General features: G+C 38.4%; 1 non-coding gene across 1 annotated transcript; it reads right to left on the reverse strand.

Moving 5' to 3' along the window:
• Window positions 1-7,766: 7,766 nt before the first annotated feature.
• Window positions 7,767-7,929, reverse strand: LOC148091977 (U1 spliceosomal RNA). Its single transcript, XR_015715374.1, has one exon. It is a non-coding gene; the product is annotated as a U1 spliceosomal RNA (small nuclear RNA).
• Between the last annotated feature and the right edge of the window lie 7,108 nt (window positions 7,930-15,037).

Raw genomic sequence — 15,037 nt, forward strand, 5'->3', positions numbered from 1 at the left:
ATCGTTTGTATTATAGTTATTTGCAGATGTGTTTTGTCTGATCACCATACCATGCTCCTTGATTTTAGAATCCCTGTCTGATTCAGCATTGTGTTTCTCTCAGCATCTTTATAGCGTGTACATATAGGAGGCACCAGAAAATATTTGTGGACGAACATTGGACTTGCTGAAGAACACGAACACTTTGCCTCTAAGGTTTGCTAATCAAAATACAAATGGTTCTCATGATAAGTTCCTATTTGCATCTCTGAATGTCTTCCCTTAAAAAAATTTTAAAAAAGAAGGGCATACTGTAAAACATGTGAACAAGATAGAAAAGTAAAATAAAACAAAACAAAAACCCACACCACCCCAAGACAATCGGATATTAACATTTCATTATATTTCACCTTTTAAAAATAATCTTTTAAAAAGTTTCAATATAGACTGCATCCAATTTTAGAGGCATTTTTGTTTCCAGTATATTATGATATAAACTATTCCCTAGTTTACTAAAACTCATTGCAAATATCATTTTGTAGCTGCACGATATCCTATTATAAAGATGTATCATTGGATCCTAAATATTTTACTTTAGATATTATGGATTACACTAAATTTTCATGTTAATATTACTTTCCTATGATAGCTATCATGAGAAGTAGAATTAGTTCTATACAGATTAATTTTGAGGCTGTTGGTACATTTTACCAAATAGCTATATTTATTTCTGTTTCTTGTTTTATCATACCTTCATAATCATTGAATATCAATATATTTGAAAACTTTCCACATTTGATAAGTAAAAAATTGTGTATCAAAAATATTTGCAGCCTCTAAAATCAATAATTTTTTAAAGTTTCAACACATTATTTTGAAAAATTTTATGCCATCCAGTAATAATAACAAAAACCACACACAGTGACTTCTTTTTTCTAAAACACCTTCATAAACATTTTCTCAATTGTTCTTCACCACAATCTTATGAAGCAGGCAAGAAGGACTTAATATCCTCATCACAAGGTGAAGAAATAAAGACTCAGAATTGGAAGGACTTGCTCAACTGAAAAGTTAATGGTCAGTGGTGCACGGGTAGGCTAAATAGCCATCTCAGGCTGGTGAATGAACGAAAATTATATTTATTAAAAGGGGATGGGGATATCCAAAGGGAAGGGCTACACAGCACTAAGCCAAAGAGTATTTTATTGGGTTTGTGATGGTAGCAAAAATGTACTTGGGACAGTGAAACAAGGAAGAGCACAGAAGAGGCAACAGGGGAGCCGAAGCTGGGCTGCTTTGGCTCACTGAGAACTCAGAGAGAGAAGGGGGCCTTGGAGACAAGTTCAGGGGGTAAGCCCAGGACGAGCTGCTGCTACCCACTGCTCCCCTTTTTGCAAGTTTCGTGGGGTCCCCTCAGAGGGATGGAGGTGGTGCTGTTATGCTCCCCTTGGGGGGAGTGGGGGGAGGCAAGCACACACTGGGCCCTTTCCTGAGAGTATTTATCTCTTTCTTGCAGGTGGGAATCTGAGGGGAGATCTCAGAGGAGTGTCTCAATAGAATATTCATCAGCTTTCCAGGTGTGCTCTTTCAGGGTCATGGTCTCCACTGATAGGTCGCTGCCAGGGCAGGGGGTCATGTATCTGGTCCTGAGTCAGCCAGGGCACCTCTTGTCCCGTTTCACTGCTTATCTGGACCTGGAGCTAAAATACAACTAAAGCGTAAATATTAACTTTAGGGAGGACCTCTCAGGGGGTCTAAACCTTAGGGGCTCCAAACCACTGGACCAGCGATATGCTGGAGAGGATAGATTGCCCTGGGGACAAAGTTCTTGTTTTCCCAGTTTCACCCCTTGCTAGGCATCCAGGGCTTCCTGCCCCGAGGAGTCTCTGTACCCAGGTTTCTGTATCTGGCCCATCTAACATCAACATCACACCGTTCAAAAGTAGATGCAGGTTTTTAGTCTTCTAGCCCAGTGCTCTTTTTATTCAACTACTACCACTCAACATTACCTTATTTAATCACTGTTAGTTGGAGACCCACATTCAGGCCAATTCATGATTATTATAAACCCCCTGAGCGGTCAGTCCCATGGCTTCATGGAAGGAACCAAAAGAGACCAAAATTTATTTCTCTCCTATCAAATAAGTGAACAACTCCATATAAAATTCTCCTTTCCCTGCCCTGCTTATTTACTGAATTAGAAACGGTAGTGCAGGACAAACAGCATTTAGATACCTAGGAAAACTCCTAGCGAGGAAGAAGTTGGGGTGTGGTCCTAACTTATTTCTTGACCAGTCTGTGAGGACTTGTTAGAGCCATTTTGAGGCTGAGTACAGCTAGAAGGAGGTGACCTTCTAAATGGAAAGGACCCAACTTCTGAGAAGGCTGATTGTTGCATACTCCTACATTTGGCTAAAACTTGGACTTATTTCTTCAGAGGTCCTTACCACCCTCAAGCTATGGTGATTCTGAGTTTCTCAGGATTGTCATACTCTAGAACCCTAAGACTGTGAAGGCTCTAAAAGCTCTAAAATCCTGTCATTCTTGTGGAACAACTTTACAAAGGGAAGACGAAGTTGTGGACTAGCCAGTTCTTACCTGCGTCTCCTCTGCCCCACTTCCAGTCCTCTGTTCACTTCAAGTTCCAAGCGCTTCAATGCCCATTGGGAAAATATGAAAATAATGGCCCATGCATCCATGGAATACTTTATACTTCTGCATAAAATTAAAATGACAAGGAAAAATACTTCGCACTTAATAAACAATACTCAACTTTTTTTTTTTTACAGCATTGTCCCAATCGTGTTAAAACAGGCTTAAACATACAACGAGCAAAGACAATCATGATTGCTTCTGGTTGACAGATAAGAATTTTAAATTTCATTTTAATGCTTTTTAATTTTATTTTCATTTTTTATGCTTTTCCCAATTTCCCAATCTTCTAAATCATGCGTATATTTTATAATCGGAAAGAAATGTTTTAAGTTCAGACGTTATCAACGCAGCAGGCGCGGGAGTGCGGAGGCAGCGAGCAGGCTCTCGGAGGAGCGGGAGGGGCCCGCGGGCCGTGACCCGGGCTGAGAGCGGGAGGGAGCATTAGCCCTGGACCGGGCGGGGCCGGAGCGGCTCCTCTGGAGTTCAACCCGGAAGCGCTGACGGTGGCACGCCGGGGGCAAAATCCAGCCGCAAACCTGGGAATTACGTGGCGGCCGCTACTGGCCTCCAAGGCCTGCGTGGCCCAGGCCACGCCCCCAACGCCCTGCGGCCCAGAGTTCCCGCCCTTCGCCTGTTCCCATTGGTCCGCTGAACCAAGTTTGGTTACCAGGGACCGCCCCATCTTTCGCTGGCCTTGCCCAGTGTGGCAGGACCCAGGAGGGTGGGACCCTTTGCTCTCACCGCCCCAGCTGTATCCTTCCAGTGATTCTCCTAAGTCGCGGATTATCCGACTCAATGGGAAGAGTGGTTTGCCACTAGGGAGCTGGGCGTTTGTGTGAAGTGTAGGGGTCTTCTGAGCTGCCTCCAGTTCTCTGAACGCCGCTGGTTTTTAAGTTTTCCAGAGGTGATGTCATCACAAAGCCTGTTCACATGGTCCTAATGCCCGTGGTTAAGGTCTCAGAGATCCTTAGAGATAGGGTGATCATATAATTTATTGTTCAAATGAGGACAACTTTGAGAGCCTAAGGGGATACTATTAATAATTACGACTGGCACAACAGTCATAAATGTGGACTGTTCTGGAACTTACAGTCACCCTACCTAGAAATCACCAGGTCCTAGGCCTAGCTCACTTTTACTTTTTAAAAATTATGGTAAAATGTATATAACATAAAATCTTCTATTTTAAGTGTACAATTCTGTGGCATTAACTACTTTCACAATATTGCACAACCATTACCATTATAATTTCCAAAAATTTTCATCACCCCAAATTGAAACGATGCGTTAAGCATAGTAACTCCCTCATTACACCCTCCCACCAGCCCCTAATAATCTATAATCAACTTTCTGTCCCTTTTAATTTGGCTATTCTAGATATTTCACATAAGTGGAATCATGCAATATTTGTCCTTTTGTTTCTGGCTTATTTCACTTAGAATGTTTTCGAGGTCCATCCATATATTCTTGAACCCTTCATTCCAATTTATGGCTGAATAATATTACATTGTATGAATATACCACAATTTGTTTCTTATTTATCTGTTAATAGACACTGGGTTTCTACATTTTGACTATTGTGAATATTGTCACTATGAACATTCTCATAAAGTACAGGGTGGGGCAAAAGTATGTTTACAGTGTTAAGTACTTGAAACGGAGTTTATTCTTGTATTATTATTTATTAATTATTGTATTCTTTTCCATATGAACAACTGTAAACCTACTTTTGTCCCACCCTGTATTTGTTAGTTCCTGCTTTCAATTATTTTGAGTATATACTTAGGAGCGGAGTTGCTGGGTCATGTCATAATTCTATATTTTAACTTTTTGACTGCCATTCTGTTTTGCACAGCAGCTGCATCATTTTACATTCCCAGCAGGAATGTATGAGGGTTCCAATTTCTTCATGTCCTCACCAACAATTATTTTCCAATTTTTATTTTTATAGCCATTCTAGTAGATGAGAAATGGTACCTCCTAGTTTTCATTTGTATTTCTTATCAAACTACAGTGGAGTTGGACAAAGGGCACATGTCAACCTTGTTGTCATCTGTTTCTGTATTAGATGCCCTTGCAAGCCTCCTCTGGAACGACTGTGTTTGCACACACTAACCTTGATAGTCTCACATCTTGGCAACAAAAAACAACAATTAGCATGTCAGGTAAAGCCAGGAAGACAGACTTTTTAAGATCAGTGTTATAGAATGAGAATTTTCAATGTGACTCTATTACCCCAATGCTGGCAATTTCGGCCTAAGGGGAGAGTCTTAATGGTAACAATTTTCAGGAGACTTGAAGATATATATTGACACTGGTTCTTTGTAGTTATTACAGTATTTTACTACAAGTTTCTCTGCCTCTTCCATCTACTCAAATTCTGCCAGTATGCCAAGATGCAGCTGAGATTTCACCCTTGTCTTAAACACAATGCATCATGAGGCAGCCTCTCTCTCCTCTAATCTCTTACAGCACTAATTGCCTTTGTACTTTATTGGGCAATTGGTTGTGCAATGCTTTGTGAGATCTCTATTTATTGTTTTGAAATGTTGTTCAAATATTTATTATTTAACTTTTCATATGTCTTTCCTTTTCAACTACATTGTAAGCTCCTCAGTGGCAGAATAAATGTCAAGGTATCCCCAACAAGCACCTCATTGATTAGATAATAAATTGTCAATTTATTAAATTATCAAATAAGCAAATAATTGTTTATTATACATTTTTAATATATACTGTTAAAAGTGTATAGAGGGAAGAGATTTAGCAAAGGATTTAGAAATATCATTATAAATTTTCTTTGTATTTTGTTGCTGAGAACTAAACAGATTTTGAGGATTGCAAAAATATCCTTAATTTACTGCCTAAAGTGCATAAGAATTCAGAGGTGATAGGCATGGGGAATCAAATAAGACAGCATTTGTTTAAGTGTTCGTATGAAGTTGAACCCCCACGCTTTATTCTTTCTCCCCTTTCCTTAAAACAAAGCACATTGCCTTGTGTTGCACTTGTCCATAACAAATGTTGAAACACATTAAATGTATAGAGTCTTGGGAATAGGTTCATGGGTATTTGTTGAACTGTTATTTTTTAATAGGCTTTCTTTTTTAGAGTAGTTTTAAGTTCATAGCAAAATTGAGGAAGGCAGCCTGGCTGGGCGTCGCTCAGTGGTTGAGCATCGACCTAGGATCCAGGTGATTGGGGTTCAATTCCTGGTCAGGGCACATACCTGGGTTGCAGGCTTGATCCCCAGTCGGGGGCGTGCAGGAGGCAGCCGATCAATGACTCTCTCATCATTGATGTTTCTATCTCTCTCTCCCTTTCCTTTCCTCTCTCTGAAATCAATAAAGATATATTTTTTTAAAAAATTGAGGAAGGTATAGAGATTTCCCATATATCCCCTGCCCCGACACATGTATATAGCCTCCCTGATCATCAATATCCTCCACCAGAGTGGCATATTTGTTACTATTGCTGAACCTACATTGACATATTATTGTCACCCAAAGACCATAGTTTACTCTTGGTGGTGTACATTTTATGAATTTGAGAAAATCTATAATGACATGTAGCCACCATTATAGTATCATACAGAGTAATTCTACTGTCCTAAAAATTACCTATTTAATATGATATATTGGTAGTTTTTCATTTTTACATTTTTATTGAGATATAAGTAACATCACATAAAATTCACCCTTTTATTTATTTTTTTATTGATGAGAGAGAGAGAGAGAAACAGCGATTTGCTGTTCCACCCATTTATGCATTCATTGGTTGCTTCTTATATGTGCCCTTACCAGAGATCGAACCCACAAGCTTAGCATATTGAGACGATGCTCTAACCAACTGAAATACCCAGCCAGGCCTTAAAATTCACCCGTTTAAAGTGTACAGTTCAGTGGGGTTTGGTATAGTCACAGTGTTGTAAAACTATAACCACTATCTAATTTCAGATTTCATCATCCCAAAATAGAAGGGCTAATGTGTGGCCTTTTGGGTCTGGCTTCTTAGCATAATGTTTTCAAGTTTCATCCATGTTGTTTCCTGTATCAGCACTTCATTCCTTTTTATGGCTAAAAAATATTCCATTGTATGGATATACTATGTTTGTTTACCCATTCATAAGTTGAGGGACATTTGGGTTGTTTCCATTTTTTGTTTGTTAGGAGTAATGCTCCTGTGGACATTTCTGTACAAGTTTTTATGGGGACATACATTTTCAGTTCTCTTGGGTGTATACCTAGAAGTGGAATTGCTAAGTCATATGATAACCATATGTTTAACATTTCGAGGAAGTGCCAAACTGATTTCCAAAGTGGCTGCACCATTTTGTATTCCCAACAACAATGTATCATGGTTCAAAGTACTTCACATCTTTAATACTTGTTTTTTTCTTTGTTTTTAATTATTAGCCATCCTAGTGAGTTTAAAGTAGTATTTCATTGCGGTTTTGATTTGTATTTTCCCAGTGACTAATTATGTTGAGCATTTCTTCATTTGGTTATTGGTCATTTATATGTCTTCTTTGAAGAAATGTCTATTTAATCCTATGTCTGTTTTTACCCTTTTTATTGTTGTTAATTCTCACCCTCGGATATTTTTCCCATTGATTTTTAGAGAGCATGAAAAGGAGGAAGGGAAAAGGGAAGGGAGAGAGAGAGAAAGAGAGAGAGGAGAGGGAGAGACGTGGATTCGTTGCCTTCCACACTCACCCAGACTGGGACAGGGATCGATCAAACTTGCAATGGAATCTGTGACCCTTGAGTGCATGGGCTTATGCTCTAACCACTGAGCAACACCAGCCAGGGCCTATGTTTGTTTTTAATTGGCTTGTTTTTATTGTTGAGTTGTAAAAGTTCTTTATATATTCTGGATACTAGATCCTTATCAGATCTATGATTTGTAAATATTTTCTCCCATTCTGAGTGTTGTCCTTTCACTTTCTTGATAGTATACTTTGGTAGATAAAAGTTTAATTTTTAATGCAGTCCGATTTATCTTTTTTTTTTATTACTTGTGCTTTTGTGTCATATCTAAGGGACCATACCTAAGAGATCTAATCTAAGGTCACAACGATTTACACTTATGTTTTCTTCTAAGAGTTTTATAATTTTAGCTCTTCTTTTTTTCAGGCGAAAGCACTAACGCAGTCCCCCACTACCACAAATTATGCAGTTGAGTTTCCCACATTTGGGGAAATCATAGGGGTCAGCATATCCAGGGTGCAATGGATAAGCCTCACCCTGAGAAAACTACCTTTGTGATCACGTATCTCCCCTGCCAGGAAAACATAACAATTTTAGCTCTTATATTTAGGTCTTTGATCCATTTTTGTATATGATGTGAGGTAGGGGGTCAAAATCATTCTTTAACAAGTGGATATCAGTTGCCCAAGCACCAGTTATTGAAAAGACTATGCTCTTTCCCTGTAAATTGTCTTGGCACCATGTTGAAAATCAATTGACCATAAATTTATGGGTTTATTTTTGCACTATCAATTTTATTCCATTGATCTATATTCATATCCTTATGGTAGTTCTATAGTATTGTTTGTTTTGGCTATTCTGGGTCCTTTGAATTTCCATATGAATTGCAGGATTAGCTTGTCAATTTCTGCAAAAAAGCCAGCTGATACTTGGCTAGGGAATGTTTTGAATCTGTAGATCATTTTGGAGAGTATTTCCATCTTGATGTTAAGTCTTCCAATCCATGAACATGGGGTCTCATTCCCTTTAGTTAGGTCTTCTTTAATTTCTTTCAATGGTATTGTGAAGTTTTCAGTGTAAATATCTTGCATTTTTTTTGGTTAAATTTATTCTTAAATACCTTATTTTTTCTGATGTATTCTAAATATAGTTGTTTTCCTAATTTCAGCTTCTATTGCTCATTACTAGTGTATAGAAATACAGTTGATTTTGGTATATTTATTTTGTATTCTGCCACCTTGATGAACTAATTTATTATCAGCTCTAAAAGATTGTGTGTGTGTGCATGCATGTGTGTGTGTGTGCGTGTGTAAGCCTTAGGATTTTATATATTCAAGATCATGCTATCCGCAAATAGAGATAGTTATATTTCTTACGTTCCAATCCGTATGCCTTTTATTTCTTTTTCTTCTCTAATTGGCTGACTAGAACTTTGAGTATGAGGCTGAATACAAGTGGTCAGAGCGGACATTCTTGTTCCTGATCTTAGGTGGAAATCATTCCATCTTTCTAAGTATGATGTTAGCTTGGGTTTTTCATAGACACATTTTATCAGGTTAAGGAAGTTTCCTTTTGTTACTTGTTTGTTGAGTATTTTTCTCATGAAAGAGTGTTGGCTTTTGTCAAATGCTTGTTCTGTGTCTGTTGAGATGATCGTGTGTTTTCGTGCTTTATTCTGTTCATATGGTATATTACATTCATTGATTTTTCATATGCCGACACAACAGCCTTGCTTTCCAGGGATAAATCTTACTTGGTCATGGTGTATAATCCTTTTTACATGCTGCTGGATTAGATATGCTAGTATTTTTTAAAATATATATATCTACTGATTTCAGAGGGAGAGGGAGAGAGAGAGATAGAAACATCAATGATGAGAGAGTCATTGATCAGCTGCCTCCTGCATAGCCCCCACTGGGGATCGAGCCCGCCACCTGGGCAGTATCCTGACTGGGAATCATACCATGATCTCCTGGATCATAGGTCGATGCTCAACCGCTGAGCTACACCTGGCCAGGCGGTATGCTAGTATTTTCTTAAGGAACATATGTCTGTATTCATAAAGAGTGTTGATCTGTAGTTTTCTTTTTTTCTTCAGAGGTCTTTGTGTAGTTTTAGTATCAGGTTAATACTGGTCTCATAGAATGAGTTGGGAAGTGTTACCTCATCTTCTACTTTTTGGAACAACCTGTGAAGCATTAATATTAATTCAAATTTAAATGTTTGGATAAATTCATCAGTGTAGCCATTGAGTCCTTGGAAAGTTTTTTTTATTACTAATTTTCTCTCTTGTTATAGGCGTATGTATTCAGATTTCTTTTTTTTTTTTTTTAAATATATCTTTATTGATTTCAGAGAGAGGAAAGGAGAGGGAGAGAGAGAGATAGAAACATCAATGATGAGAGAGTCATTGATCGAGCCCGCAACCCGGGCATATGCCCTGACTGGGAATCGAACCCTGATCGCCTGGATCCTAGGTCGACGCTCAACCGCTGAGCCACGCCCGGCCCGGCTGTATTCAGATTTCTTGTTGTGACAGTTTTGGTAGTTTGTGTCTTTCTTGGAATTTGATCTAGGTTATCTAACTTGTTTGTTTTCAAATTATAAGAGAAAGTTTATTTAGAAGGTTACAGAGGTAGTAGAAGTGAGCCAGCTGGGCTGTGTTCGGTAACTAGCTCAGGAAACAAGTTACAGAAGCAAAAGAAGGGCCCTTTGGAGCTTAGGAGAGAGAAAGGCAAAGGTAACACATCTGGGGAGAAGGGGAAGGGGAAGGGGAAGGGGAAGGGAAAGGGGAAGGGGAAGGGGAAGGGGAAGGGGAAGGGGAAGGGGAAGGGGAAGGGGAAGGGGAAGGGGAAGGGGAAGGGGAAGGCAGGAGCATGCTTCTGAAAGGAGAGCTCGCCTCATCTAAGTTATCTAATTTGTATAATCACTTCTATTTCTATATTTTTGGTAATAATGTTCCCTCTTTTACTCCTGATTTTAGTAATCTGAGGCTTATCTCTTTTTTTCTTGATTAGTCTTGATTAGTTTGTTAATTTTGTTAATCTTTTAAAAGATTAACTTTCAGTTTCATTGATTTTTATCTATGGTTTTCTATATTTCCTTGTTTGTCCTTCTTTTAGTTTCTTAAGGTGGAAGGTAAGGCTATTGTTTTGAGGTCTGTCTCTTTTTAAAATGTAGGAATCTACAGCTGTAACTGCATCCCATGAGTTTTGTTATGTTTCATTTTTCATTTGTCTTAAAGTATTATTTAATTTGCCCTGTGCTTTCTTCTTTGACCTATTGTTTATGTAGGAGTGTGTTGTTAAATTTCCACGTATGTGTGGATTTCCCAAATTTACTTCTGTTATTGATTTCTGATTTCATTCCACTGTGGCTAGAGAATGTACTTTGTAAGGTTTCAGTCATTTTAAATGCACTGTGCCTTGTTTTATGGCCTAAGATATGACTTATCTTGGAGAATATTCCATGTGCACTTGAGTTGTTATACACTGCTGTGATTGGATGGAGTGGTCTATAGATGTCTATTAGGGCTAGTTCCCGAACAATGTTGTTCAAGTTCTCTATTTCTTTTTTAAATGATCAATCCCGCTATCTTCTGGCAGCACCTTACCATAGTATTCTATTATGCTTGGTTATCTTGAGTCTAGAGCGTCTTTGGTTCAATTCCTCCATAGAAAGGGATAGGTTTATAACTACTGTTTATAGTCTTTGATATAATTCCCTTGTTTTTGACCTCTTTCCTTACCCCTGCCTTTTATAGTACCTGGTGCTTCACATTACTGAGCCTTTCTGGGGTTCTGTTTGCTGATTAGCTTGACTCTTGTTACCTTCCCCTTCAGTAAGCATTTTCTATGCTTTGTTTAGTAGGTTACCACTGCTCTCTCTTTGTCTCCCAACTTAAAATATTATGGTTCTGGGTTATGAATGTCAAAGACAGAGTTTCGATTTTTATTTTTTATTCTTGTTTTGGAACAATTTCAAAAAAGGAAGGAAGCAGAAACACCTTTAATCTACCATCCTCAAACTGGAAGTTTGTTGAATTTTTCTGAATAATGTGGTTTATTAACTCATTGGATAGTTTCAGCTACAAACTACTGTAATTATTTTATATATATATATATTAAAATGTCTTTAATTTGTTGATTTTTAGAGAGTGAGAAGGAGGGAGAAACATCAGTTTGTTTTTCCACTTATTTATGCATTCATTGCTTGCTTCTTGTATGTGCCCTGACCAGAGGTCAACTCCCAACCTTGGCGTATGGGGACGACGCTCTAATGAACTGAGCTATCTGGCCAGGGCTTGATATCTTTTGTTTTTTATATAAAATAAAGTCCTAGTTGCTTTGTGCTATTTAAAAATGCGAAGAAACATTCACAAAAAGATGGTTTCTCTTGGCATCTTAGGCAAGTTACAGTTTTGCTGTACAGTTTGTTGGCATTTCGGTGCAAATAGCATTGGTCTCACTTTTCTGTCCTAAAATGCTCTGTTCTTTACATAAACAGAAGTAGAAATAATTGTTCTCGTCTACTCATGGAGTGATTATCTCTTAGTAGCAGGTGGAGTGATTCACTCTTCTGTACTCTTAGAGGAGACTTTATTATTTGTGGGGGATAGAGTATGAAGAGAGGAGAGCTCCAGCAATATGTCAGCTATTACACATTCTGGACTAGTATAAAAAGCAGCAATCTCTTCCCTTGCTGCAATTTCAAAGCCTGGAAGTAACACCCCACATCTAAGCCTCTGAGAAATCACATCTTTCATAACAAGAACCATGATTCACATGAACGGAACAAAATGGAATTATCAAAAAATAGATTCTGTAGATCAAGCTGTAGCAAAAATATCTTCTGACTTAGCTTATAAATTGGCTATAATCACAGGAAGGACCATTGCTTCTCTTCCTCCTTGATTAAATAAACTTTTTACTTCTCCCGTGCCACATCCATATAGGTCAAGGTATTTGGAAAATGGGTTTTGCCATGAGGCGCCCCCCCTTTTTTTTTCTTATAGTCCTTTAAAACTTGAGAGCTGCTTAAACATACCTTGCCTTAGTTGTGTTCATTTAATTGGTCACCATGAATTATTGAGCATTTGTCATTTTTATGCTTTGTATATTGACCCACTATTATTTTTAGTATCAATGATTATAATAACCTACAGAGTGGGTTAGAAGGGCTTCACATTTGATGGAATTTGAATTCTTGCCAAAGCTATTATTTATTTCCAATATGGACAATATCATTTCAGCCCTTTTACCTGGACAGTTTTTCTCCTATTGATTTCCTGGCTCTCTAAGAGCAATAATTTTTTTTAGGGAGCAGTAAATAGAAAGGCAAGTCCAGTTTGATAACTCTTACTGAATTATACACACACACACACATAGTATTGAGTGCCTAATGTTCAAGGAACTGTGCGAGGGGTTTTAATTTTTAAAATAGTTTATTGATTTTTAGAGAGAGAGGAAGGGAGAGGGAGAGAGAGAGAAACATCAGCTGCCTCTTGCACAAGGCAACCTCCTGGTGCATAGGAAGATGCCCAACCAACTGAGCCACACTGGCCATGGCATGTGCAAGGTGTTTTAAAGGGTTGAAAGATGAGAATGTCAGAGATGCTTTCCACTGCAAGTAACAACAAAGACATATTATGAAGGCATTATTAAATATAAAGACATTTCTAATTTTGCTAAAAAGAAATCCAGAGTAAGGCCAATTCTAGGGATAGTATAGTGGCTCTCTGATGCCTTTTCACTTTCTGCTTAGCCATCAATAAGTGGGATTTTTCTTCAAAATTATAATGTTCACAAGATGTCTTAGCTCTAGAAATATCCTTATATAACCGTATCCAATGGCAGAAAAATGGCAGTTTTTCCTCATTCATCTTTTTTCATCGGGGAAGATAATTTATCTTAGAAATCTCTGGGATATTTCCTTCGTATGCCACTGGCTCAGATCAAGTTAGGTGTCTGTGTCTTAGCTAAAGGGAATGTGGAAAAGTATCTGTCATTTTTAATATGTATTGTGGAAGTGTGTGTGTGTGTGTGTGTGTGTGTGTTGTCCTTGTTGGACAGACAGCCAATAGCGTCTGCCACAAGGAATATGATGAAATCTCAGTCCCTTTTCAAGAGGCTTTGTGTCTCTCCAGGCAGAAAGAAAAGCTGTAATTATACAGTATTACAATTTCTGTGTGATAGCTTCCTGGACACACTCCTGGGCTTCAATTTAACAATCCGTTTTATATTGATAAAAGTGCTCTAGGTATTTTCAATTTGGAGCTGCCAAAAGCTGTCCTCTCTCACTTGGGGTGGTGAACACACAATACAGTATATAGTTGATGTATTACAGAATTGTACATCTGAAACCTATATAATTTTATTAACCATTGTCACACCACTAAATTCAATAAAAAAGTTTTAAAAAAGCTGTCCTCTCTCATTAATGTTCTCTTTCTTCAAAATGCTTTGCCCTTCTATCTCCACATGCCCGGATTCCATTCAAACCTTTACAGAAATCTAAAAATAACCCATCTCATTTATTTCACTTATTCAGCAAATACCTGTTGCATGCTTACTGTATAGCAAGCATTCTAAATGTTGGGGAGATAGGGCCTGAGCTCTGACCTCATGGAGCTTACAGTCAGGTGGGGAAGACTGACAATTGATAATCATTAAGTGATGGGGAAGAATAGGGTACAATGGGAGGACAGGCAGGGGTACTTACACTATTGTTGGGGATGGGAAAAGACAAAGAAGCCTTCTTGAAGACTTTTTAAAGGTGATACCTGAAGGATAGATAGGAATAGGGGAGTGTAAGGGAGGAGAAAAGAGAACATTGTGTAGAAAACTATGGAACTGAAAGTGTTGGTGAAAGTGCCCTTGAAAAGGCTTCTTTAATTCCTCCTTCTTCCAAGTAATTTCTCCGTTTGGTTACACGCCCCCCCCCCCCCCGCCCCAGCACTTAATATGTAACTTTTAGACCATGTTTTGCTCTGAAGGCAAAATGTATGATTTACATACAGCAGTCTATAAATATGAATGCAGCTTCAGAAGAGAATGAGGCTGTATATGCTACCTTAAAACATGGAAACATCTGAGATAAGGTGGATTATACCACACTTCTCTTCAAAATAATAGGTATAGCATCACCTGTCTAGGTGACTACAGAGATCAAAGCAGCATGAAAAATTGATTCATAAAGTTCTGGAGGAAGCCTGGCTGGTGTGGCTCAGCAGTTGAGCATCCACCTGTGATCTGGGAGATAGAGGTTCAATTCCCAGTCAGGGCATTTGCCCCAGTTGCAGGCTCATTCCCCAGCAGGGGGTGTGTAGGAGGCAGCCAATCAATGACTCTCTCATCATTGATGTTTCTCTCTGTCTCTCTCCCTCTCCCTTCCTCTCTCTCTGAAATCCTCTCTCTCTGAAAAAAGTTCTGGAGGAAGTACAAAGTAACAATAAGTTCAATCCTCATATGTTACTTTCAAGACTATTTCAGGAAAAAATGTAAACCCGATATCCATCAGAAAGAAAAAATAGCTACTCTTGTTTACAAGAGCTTTTCTTTTTAGTCTCTTGATATTGGCTGTTCTTTGTATGTGCCAGGGTTCTGGGTTACTGGTTGGGGAAGCCTTCCCAAACCTGACAAGCTACTTTTAAAATCAAATAATTTTTAAAAAATCAAATGTTCATAGCATGACTC

The sequence above is a fragment of the Miniopterus natalensis genome, chromosome 11 (genome assembly GCF_054644295.1).
Source record: "Miniopterus natalensis isolate mMinNat1 chromosome 11, mMinNat1.hap1, whole genome shotgun sequence".
Classification (NCBI taxonomy): domain Eukaryota; kingdom Metazoa; phylum Chordata; class Mammalia; order Chiroptera; family Miniopteridae; genus Miniopterus; species Miniopterus natalensis.